The sequence below is a fragment of the Cyprinus carpio genome, unplaced genomic scaffold (genome assembly GCF_018340385.1).
Source record: "Cyprinus carpio isolate SPL01 unplaced genomic scaffold, ASM1834038v1 S000006503, whole genome shotgun sequence".
NCBI lineage: Eukaryota > Metazoa > Chordata > Actinopteri > Cypriniformes > Cyprinidae > Cyprinus > Cyprinus carpio.
The window spans coordinates 192,650-202,943 of NW_024879171.1; the positions used below are offsets into that span (position 1 = coordinate 192,650).

General features: G+C 39.5%; 2 long non-coding RNA genes across 2 annotated transcripts; one reads left to right on the forward strand and one right to left on the reverse strand.

Annotated features, from left to right (window-relative positions):
- The first annotated feature begins 3,632 nt into the window (after positions 1-3,632).
- LOC109079370 lies at positions 3,633-5,057 on the forward strand. Its single transcript, XR_006159368.1, has 3 exons — positions 3,633-3,946; positions 4,512-4,537; positions 4,859-5,057. It is a non-coding gene; the product is annotated as an uncharacterized LOC109079370 (long non-coding RNA).
- Positions 5,058-7,104: 2,047 nt separating this feature from the next.
- Positions 7,105-7,903, reverse strand: LOC122143765. The gene is made up of 3 exons (XR_006159369.1): positions 7,796-7,903; positions 7,314-7,461; positions 7,105-7,228 (listed from the first exon to the last, which is right to left on the reverse strand). It is a non-coding gene; the product is annotated as an uncharacterized LOC122143765 (long non-coding RNA).
- Between the last annotated feature and the right edge of the window lie 2,391 nt (positions 7,904-10,294).

The following is a 10,294-nucleotide window of genomic DNA, read 5'->3' on the forward strand; positions in this document are numbered from 1 at the left end:
ATTCTCCATGGACCCAGTGGTCTTCAGAAAGGATTATTAATACACTCCAGGCGGCCGGCATTCTTATCAACCAAGATCTATCAAGAGATGATCTGGTCCTTCTGGCATTTAACACGCTGGGTTCCCCACCCGAGTCACCTGCAGATACAGCTCAGTCATTTTCAGCAACGTCAGGGCAATCCAAAACAACTGGTAGGAAGAGGTCAGCTAAATCTTCTTCTCCCCGCCCAGTTAAGAAACACATGACACTCGCGCAGGCATCGCAACCTCCGACCAATTACGGTGCTGTCGATGCCAATACTTAACTTATTCAGGCTGTCAAAAGCCTTTCAGATACTGTTAAGGTTCTAGAATCGAAAATGGCCATCTTCGAGAATGCCGTCGCCGGTTGCGCTCCAGGTTCTACTCCACCCTTTTTTAGTTCAGTCTTCCCTACGGCTCCTCATCATGCTTCCGGATCCAACGACCAAATAAGTGCCCCCTCTACATCCGCTGGAGTACAGGCACCTAACCAGTCGGCTAGCACTTCAAGCCAGGACATCAATGCCCCACCATCGTCGTCACATTATAATCTATCTACTGCAGTTCCGGCACAAGCATACGGTAGGCGTTTCGTTTCCCCCGCTGCAGTAACAGTGTCACCCCTAACAAGACAAAATATTATTCAAGGTAAAAGACATTAACCTAGCTTCATTGCTGCTTCCTTCACCTGCAATAGACCGTCAAATGGTCGACTGTGGCGACGTGGCAGTATACCTCAAAAAGTCTGATCCCAGACTGCAACGGAACCTCTCATTCGGCGAATTCGTAATTGCGTTCGGTATCTACAGAGATGTCTTATGTGAAGTGTTTCCTAAACGCAGAGAGGAATTAGACCTTTATTTGGCCATGATGGCAGATTTCAATCAAAGGTACGGGGGAACGCTATTCTACGAATATCATAAATCCCTCTCTGCAAAGTCTGCATCTCTCATTACTCTATTCAACTCAAGACTCGACTGGTCAGTCACGGATACTGAACTCTTAGTTCGTCACTTCGGAGGCCAGAAAATTCTGGCATGTCTCATCTGCAGCTCGCACGGTCACTCTGCACCTTTTTGCCCTAAGACTTACAATAAACAAGATACAGACGCTGTCCATGGTCCTGCAGAAGTAAGCAAAATGTCAGATGCTAGAGGGCATCCCATTACTAAATTCAACGGTTTTACTTTATGCAATAATTTCAATGAATCTGTGTGTTCCTTCCCTAACTGTAAATTTGCTCATATATGTAGTTTCTGCAAGGATCCTCACCTGAAATCGGTTTGCCCACGGCGGTTCAAGCCTTCTCCCAGAGTGAAAGACTCTACTCTGAAAAAATAGAGTGGTCACCCATCCACTCCTATCAATGTCTCAGTACTCTCTTCTTATCTCTTTTCTCACCCTGATCCGCTTTTTGCGGATTTCTTAATTACTGGCCTTTCTCAAGGGTTTCGGGTAGGAGTTCTTTCCCCTCTCTCTACTACTTTCGTAGCGAAAAATTTACAGTCTGCTCTAAATGAACCAGAGGTGGTCTCCTTTTTGCTCGAAAAAGAGGTAAATAAAGGTTACGTAATCGGTCCTCTCTCTTCTCCTCCATTTAGTCCCTTTAGGGTTAATTCGCTCGGAGTTGCTACCCGCAAATATTCAGGGAAAAAATGGTTGATTTTCGACATGTCTTCTCCCCATTCTGATTCTATCGCTAGTGATAACGAATATATTCCCTCCGAGCCTTTTTCTCTGCATTACGCTTTGGTTGATAACGCTATTCAGTTAATCAAATTAGCCGGCCAAGGTGCTTGGCTGGCTAAAGCAGATATCACGGATGCTTTTAAAATTATACCAATTCATCCCTCTGATTGGGCTCTCTTTGGCGTAAAATGGAAAGCAAAATTTTACTTCGCAGTAAGACTCGCGTTCGGATGCCGGAGCAGTCCAAAAATCTTTAACTGTCTCTCAGAAGCGGTGTGCTGGATCCTGTTGAACGTATGTAAGCTCCCCTTCGTCTTGCACTTACTGGACGATTTTTTGCTGGTCGATTTTCCTTCTCCTAAAACTCTAGTCCTCGACACACTTAAGCGGGTTTTTAGTGACGTTGGCGTTCCCCTATCTAAAGAGAAAACAGTGGGGGGCCCATCAACATCTCTCGAATTCCTGGGCATCTTATTAGATACGCAAAAAATGCAAGCCTCTCTCCCAATTGAGAAGCTCCTTAGAATTAGATCAATCATGGAGAACTTTTTGTCGCTACGCACCGTTTCAAAACGTGACATGCTTTCTCTTCTCGGTCATCTAAATTATGCCATGAGCATAATTCCCCAAGGCAGATCTTTTATATCTCGTCTGTTAACTTTAGCTCATTCAGTTCCGAACCTATACGATTTGATTCGCTTAGACGAAGGATGTTTATCCGATCTCAAATTCTGGACTCTGTTGCTAAATAATTGGAACGGCATCTCTTTTTTCTACAATGACGTTTCAGAATCGTCTAATGAATTACAACTTTTCACAGACGCTGCACCTTCTATAGGTTTTGGGGGGGTTTTTTTTCAAAGGGCATTGGTTCGCCGAAAACTGGCCTAATGATTTTCCTGAACTATCATCCGGTTTTTGTCTCATCGGCTCTTCACGAAATCTATCCTATCGCGATAGCTAGTATTCTTTGGGGCGCAGCTTGGTCCCGCAAGCATATAATTATGTTTTGCGATAATGAAGCCACAGTTGCCCATTATCAATAAAGGGAGATCTAATTGTCCTCTGATCATGTCAATTCTGCGAAGACTGACTTGGCAGTCAGTCATTCACAATTTTATTTTTAAAGCTATTCACATTCCTGGTCACTGCAATATGATAGCTGATGCACTTTCTCGTTTTCGTTTTCAGACGTCTATGCCCATCAGCCGAGCAGGATCCTACTCCCTGCCCAAACCTTTCAGAAATTCTGCTAAATTAGATCCCTCCTTTGACGATCTTCTCAATTCGGCCAGACATTATATCACTAAAGGCGTAGCTCCATCTACCCTGAAAGCTTATACATTGGCTTGGTCTCTGTTCGTGACTTTTTGTCTCTCATTTAGGAAAACAGTTTTTCTTATCCTTATTACAACCGTCTGCTCGTTTCTAGTTTACAACTTCGAAACAAGAAATTTAAAGATATCCTCTATCAGGAAACTGCTCGCAAGCATTCAGTTTTTTGCCAGATATCATAACCCCGATTATCCAAGTCTTTTTAACGTCCCAGCCGTGCGGTTGCTCCTTAAAGGCATAACAAAATCATCGGCCAAAACCCATGATAAACGCCTACTCATTACTTTCACGGTCTTACAACAGCTAATAACGTCACTACGCAACGGTTTATTTTCTAATTACATTAACGTCCTCCTAGAAGCTTTGTTCCTAACAGCTTTCTATGGTTTCATGCGTCCAGGGGAATTCACGTCCGAATCGAAGCATTTTGAATCCTCACGAGATCTGTCTCTTTCAGACGTTCGCTTTTCACCTAATTTCTTTACTATTTTCCTTAAGCACTCTAAGAACGACTCTATGGGATCAGGAGTATCTCTGTCGCTATATAAAAATGATTAGCAGTTTTGCCCTTACTCCTTCATGATTAAATACCTAAAAATTCGTCTCCGCACTTCTCTCCAATCTCCTCTATTTATTCTACCTAACGGCGCTCCCATAACTAAGGTCTGGTTCAGCTCTCATTTAGCTACGGTTTTAAAAAACTGCGGCCTGTCTCCACTTCAATACACCGGACATTCCTTTAGGATTGGCGCGGCCACTACTGCTGCTGCTGAGCATTGAATTCCAACATCAACAATCAAGTTACTGGGAAGATGGTCGTCCTCAGCATTCGAGTCCTACATTAGACCCGAACAGAAATTCATCTCGAAGGCTCAGCAAATAATTTCAAGACGTTCTCAAGGTGATCTATTTGCAAATACTGGTGGTGGTGAAATACTATTCATATCCCCTTTCTCAAAAATCGTTATTACCTGTGGCTTTACTTAGACTTCTTCTGTGACTTCCCTTCCGTTTGCCTATCTAAGTGCCATTTCATTCTGCAGCCTGTTTCTCTGGCCTTCACCTCGCGGCCCGCCGGGGCCGTTCCTATCTGTGGCCCGCCGGGGCCGTTCCTATCTGTGGCCCACCGGGGCCTTTTCTGCGGCCTATGTTGGCCCCTATCACTGTCCGGCCTATCGTGGCCCCTATCACTGTCCGGCCTATCGTGGCCCCTATCACTGTCCGGCCTATCGTGGCCCCTATCACTGTCCGGCCTATCGTGGCCCCTATCACTGTCCGGCCTATCATGGCCCCTATCACTGTACAGCCTCTCGTGGCCCCTATCACTTTCGGGCTATCGCGACCTCTCTCTCTGAGGCTCTGCGGTCTATTTTCCTTACATATAAGCTTATACTTAAGCTATAATCTGATGTTGTATTTTTTGTCTGGCTAATTATCTTAATTTATTTCTTTCATTCACGTTCCAGGATCCTCTAAGAAATACTTCATTTAGGTGCGTATTACATTTTCTCATACTTTCTTTTGGGGTAGGCTCCGCCATGCCTTCGTCTTCGGCAGGATTAGCTGGTATCTACAATCTTCAGATCCACGCTACGGATGGGGCCTACGCCAAATTAATTCTGTTTGTTTTGTAAATAAATAATTCAGTCTTATCTACACCTCCTGAGTCTTTCTGGTAGAAATGGAAGCGTAAGCGTAAGTTCTACTAGGAAGACTAAATGACAACGTCACATTCTAATTAAGGTCTAAAACCATCGGATCTCAACACGAGGTATATAAAAACGCACTACTTGCATCTCATTTGTGTCTGCAGATACTGCCGCTGACGTTCCCCTCCATCCTCCCCACCACCACCAGGTCGGCCCTGTCCATGCGGGGGGTAGGCTCTGCCCTGCCTTCATCTTCGGCAGGATTAGCTGGTATCTACAATCTTCAGATCCACGCTACGGATGGGGCCTACGCCAAATTAATTCTGTGTTTGTTTTGTAAATAAATACTTCAGTCTTATCTACACCTCCTGAGTCTTTCTGGTAGAACTCCCGCACACTATCTTAACTTGCAAAATAAATGTTTAATCACACAAAGTTTCGGTCACACGACCTTGATCAGGAGTATACAAATGTTCAAATTCATCTCTTTTAAGATAAACACATGACCAATTAACAGAGTTCCATCTGCAAATAATTAAACTCATTGGGAGTATTTAATTAGCACCACATCATAAACAGTTGTTATAGTTACAACAATCAAGATCCCCTATAGGTTAACAAAATCATCCAAAAGACACATAATCAACACATCATCATCAAACAGCATCAAATTGTAATTCTAAACAGTTATAACAATCAGTCAGGTTCCACAGTCACTCAAACTCATCATGAATACATAGTGGAAAAAACACCTCATTCAAAACAATTGCATGACTATAGCAATACATTAAATAATGCTTCATCGTTCATACTCATAGGTGATAAAGTTTGAAGGGTGTAAATCCAAAACAGTTCGCGTCTTTGTAGAAGTAATTCAATGTCTCCACCTCTAGGTGGCAAAGTTATTTTTTCAATCCCACAAAAACGTAAAGAGGTTACGTCATGATTCAAAGTTAAAAAGTGTACCACAACTGGATAATTTAGATCTTTTCTTCTTATCGAACTCTTATGTTCACTAATTGTTATAACTGTTTAGAATTACAATTTGATGCTGTTTGATGAAAAAACTAACAAGTAATCTAACAAGTAATTTTATTTATTTTAAATTTCTAGGGCCCATGAATGATCCTGTTTTTGCAGTTTGCTGTTGCATGCAAAGTGTGCTGTGAGCAGTGGCAGTGAAATGCCAACACCTGTGTGAAATGCAGAGGAGACAACTCAAGGGAAAACACCTACAGAGTCCCAGGAATTGATGGTGCATTGTCTGCTTTTGGTGATCTTATCAAAGATTAAATACAGTGGGAAAGAAAAGCTGTATACCTGTTACAAGTGTCACACGTTAAGAAGTTTAATAATATGGCACTACTACGGCAGCTCTTTATTAGTTACTGGTGTTTGTTACACGTTAAGAGTAAATATACTCTTGAATATACAGTATAAATAAAGTTACTGTTCAAGTTATTACTGTTCAGTTATTGACTTAAAAGTGAGAAGCACTACAGGCAGCACTTTTTCTGCTTTAATCAGAGTAATTATATACATTATATACAATGTAAGTTATATACCAAATATCACTGTTTAAGTGTCAAGTTCAACTTTTGAAGTAAAATGCAGCACTGTATAGCACTTTATTAAAGCTTTAATGTGACAGTTTTATACCTCAAATTACAGCATTGTTTTAATACAATTGATAATTGATAATGTTCAAAAGACATTTATTTTTGTACTTGGTAAAATTATTGTTCACAGAATTATGTAATAAATGTTAGTTTTATGATGAATGTCTTGTTCCTGGCATTCTTAAAGAAACCTTCATCTTCATGAATAACGTCTTGTTACATTTATGAGATGTAATATGGCTTCTTTAAAGGGTGTGAAGTCATAATTTACAGCCTGATCAAAGCACCGTGTAATGTCTGGATAATGATCAGCAAATTCTTCCTCCGCCTGGCCTCTGTCTTCCTCACAAGAAAAGGGATCTGTCCCGAATGTTGATGTTCTTGTCAGACAGGACCCCACATCTTGCTGGTACATGTCAGCAACCACAGAGGCCTGTGGAAGGAGTTCCACCTTCAGCCAAGATGTTTGGTATTCCTTTCTACTACAACAGAAGTACCATAATTAATATATAAACAATAAGAAAGGTTTAAAAAGGTTGTAAGTAAAGCCAACTCTAGCATGAAATGGCTGGGATCTCGATCATAGAGAGGACACAAAATCTACATGTAGCTTGACAATGGTGCAATTATATACAAAATAATGATTTGTATATAGTTTTGTATGTTTACATTGTTACAACCAAAAAAAGAAAGTGCATGTTTAGAAATACTTGCAATCCTATGTGCATTGCATGATAGCACAGTTCATTCAAGCCCAATTGAGGAAACCTGACAAGTGAGATTGGAAACAGAAAATCTAGTTGTGTTGTTCTCCATGTTCATCACCTCTTGGTCTTGAAGTTGCAGCAGGGCTTCTTTCAGGGGATAGTTGACTCTGTTATTTATTTCTGGCCATATTCGCTCAACTTTGAGGTTCTGTGGATACAGTATCATACTATTTATTTTATTAAAGAAATGATGGACTTCGGGTGAGGTTTTTAATGTGGCAGGAAAAACTTACCCTTGATGATTTTGTCTGTACATATGGTTGTCTGTTTATATTGTATCTGTGTCTGGACAGCAGCTCTTGGATATACAGGCACATATAGAACTCTTTTCCCTGGTCAACCCGGATTTGATCCCACATGCCGTTTTTTATCACAGCTTCTCTGAAAGAAAATCCAGGCTTCAAAAACCAGCAGTGCAGTTTAAATGTTCAAAACATGCTGAATTAGTTCACAATGATTCTCAATTCTAGTTAGACCAATTGACCTGGTGTCACATTTAACACCAATTTCAAATTGTTCATAAGGGCCAAAGTACTGTGATATAGTGTTTTTAATGGGTAGGGGTCCCATAGAAATATCTTGTCAGGGAGTCAAAAATGTTTCCAGTCTGTGACATCTGAAAAGTGCCGTGATGTGTTCACTCTGGTCAGGAATTGAGAACCATTGATTTAAGACTGACACACAAAGAATAAATGTTAATGGGGCATGTATTAACCTGTAAACATTCTGATAGATTGTTAAGTTGTTTTTAACAGGCATGGTGTTATGAGCCACAATTTGGCTGCTGAAGCCATCTATTGCCACAACATGCGTCACTCCAAACATCACCAGCTTCTCATTTTTGGTCCAAGTGTAGTTTATGTCCCATGTATTCTGCATGGTAGGGGACTGGATTCAGATTGCGTACACCCTAATAGTTCACAAAACAAGCTGTTATAACAGAACTGCCACTGCATTTCAGACTCACTCAGGAATAATCAATAATAATACTATTTAATTAATAAACTTTGACTTAAAATGATTAGACAACTGTATTAAATAACTCCGTTAAAGGCCTAAAAGACCTAAAACCAACCGTATGTCGCAATTCATGATATGGTGGATGAGCCAGTCATAGTGCTTTACCGACCCGAACTTCACCTGCACGTATGCCTTTTGATGACAGATAACCTGTCATAAATGTGCACCCAAATGTTGGCCCCACCTGCTGAACAAAGAAGAAAATGTTGTTTTTATAATATAACTCATTAGTATGCATTATACTAATTGTGATTGTGTGTGTGTGTGTGTGTGTACTGGTATTCCCAAAGTTAAAGGGGGGAGAATATAGTACAGTATAAAAACGATTACACATAGACAGTCCCCTTAATGGTAGGTGCATGTGTGTATTTACAAAGAGTGTTACATATACATCTGAGATTACATGTCATGCCAGATCTTCTCATTAATTCTGGCAAAGATGTACAATAAATGCAAATGCGAAAGGAAGACACAATCATTATCAGTAATAACAAATATATTTGGCTGAATATTTTTGTGCTGCATTCATAACAAATGTCCCCTTACATAACATGAATAAACATGAATAATAAAGTTAAAAAAATAGTCCATAAACTTACCTCATTTATAGCGCTGGCCACTGCCAGCTCTAGATGACTATCATCAACGTGGCTGCGTCTTTTCACGTTGTGTTCTTTGCAAAATCTGCGAACACTCCTTGCAGAGCATTTTTGTACACCCATTTGGGATAGGTGCGCAGAAATATTTTCATTAGTCATATGATCAATCATGTTGACGATCACATCTGCGTGCCTTGCTAAAGATGCCATTTGCTCCCCCTGCCGTTGACCTTTGCAAATGCTGATGAAAAAAGGTAGCTCCATCATGGAAAATGTAGCTTTTTAAGATTTTGTTTATTTCATTTTTCAGAATTTAGTTTTAAGAAGTAAGATTGAGAAATGAAATATAGGAAAATGTATTAATTCCTTCAGTTTAAAATCTGTCTTATTTTTTCTTCATTTTATGATGGATATAATAAATTGAATTTTTCATTTTCTGTTTTTTAATTGAAAACGGATTTGGAATGGACGGAAGATACCCTGATTCAATTGTTATCCGTTTTTTAGATTTTTGATATTAGCACAAAATTGAAAATTGGAAAACGAAGCGTTATCCATTTTTTCATTTTGGTTTTGGAAACATTAAAAAAAAACAAGTCGTTTTTTATTTTTTCATTTTTGGTTTCAATTAGAAAAATAAAAGAACGAATGATACACGGATTTTCGTGTATATTCACGTTTGCCTATATAGATATCATCTGTTTTGAACAATCGCATTCCTTATATTACTGATTGTGGGTGTAAGTTTGTATAAAACAGAACTTTTCAGTTGTATTTCTGAATCATTTTGCCTGGACTACACAAGAAAATCATGGAGGTATTGGGCAACACTGTACAGAGTGATTTACTGTATGAAAGAAAAGGAATGCACTGTTGGTACATATAGGAGAGGTTTTAGATAGCGCCCCCTCACACACAACTGCAAATGATTAAAATATGAATAGTGCTCAGTGTCAACATTAATATGAAGTAGATAAATGGTAATAATAAACAACATCTAACAAGTCTGAATAAAAAGAATCACATAAGAATTAAACTAAATACACATGAAAAAACAAATACACACTGGAGCATTATATTATGTTATATTATATTATATTATATTATGAGATTTGAAATTTAAAACATCAAGACGAAGCAACTTTAGAAATGAGTGGTTGTTCCAGTAGCATAATTTTGTTAGGTTTGCAAGAAACAACCTTGTATATCTAAAGTTGCTCCTATGTCTTGTCTTGGTGTTTCGGATTTCAATGACAATACTGAAGGCTCTGAGCAAGAAAAGTGAGGTTAATAGTATTTCTGATAGAAATAAAAGGAGTGAAATGTTATTTTGCTTCTGAATGCATGCGTTTTGTGAAGTTTATGTAGCGTTATTTATTAGGGCTCAAGCCCAAAGGGTGAAGAGCCCTATTGTTTTCCTTAGGATTATTTAGGGCTCAAGCCCAAAGGACAAGCCCTATTTTTTTTTTCTTTCTTTATTCCTCTAATTTTTTTCCAAGGTTTTGGGGGCTTTTGGGGCCCTTAACATGCTTAAAGAGTCTTAAAAATTGGCACACATTTTGGAATCTGTGGCCATTAACGGTGAGAGGGCCCTT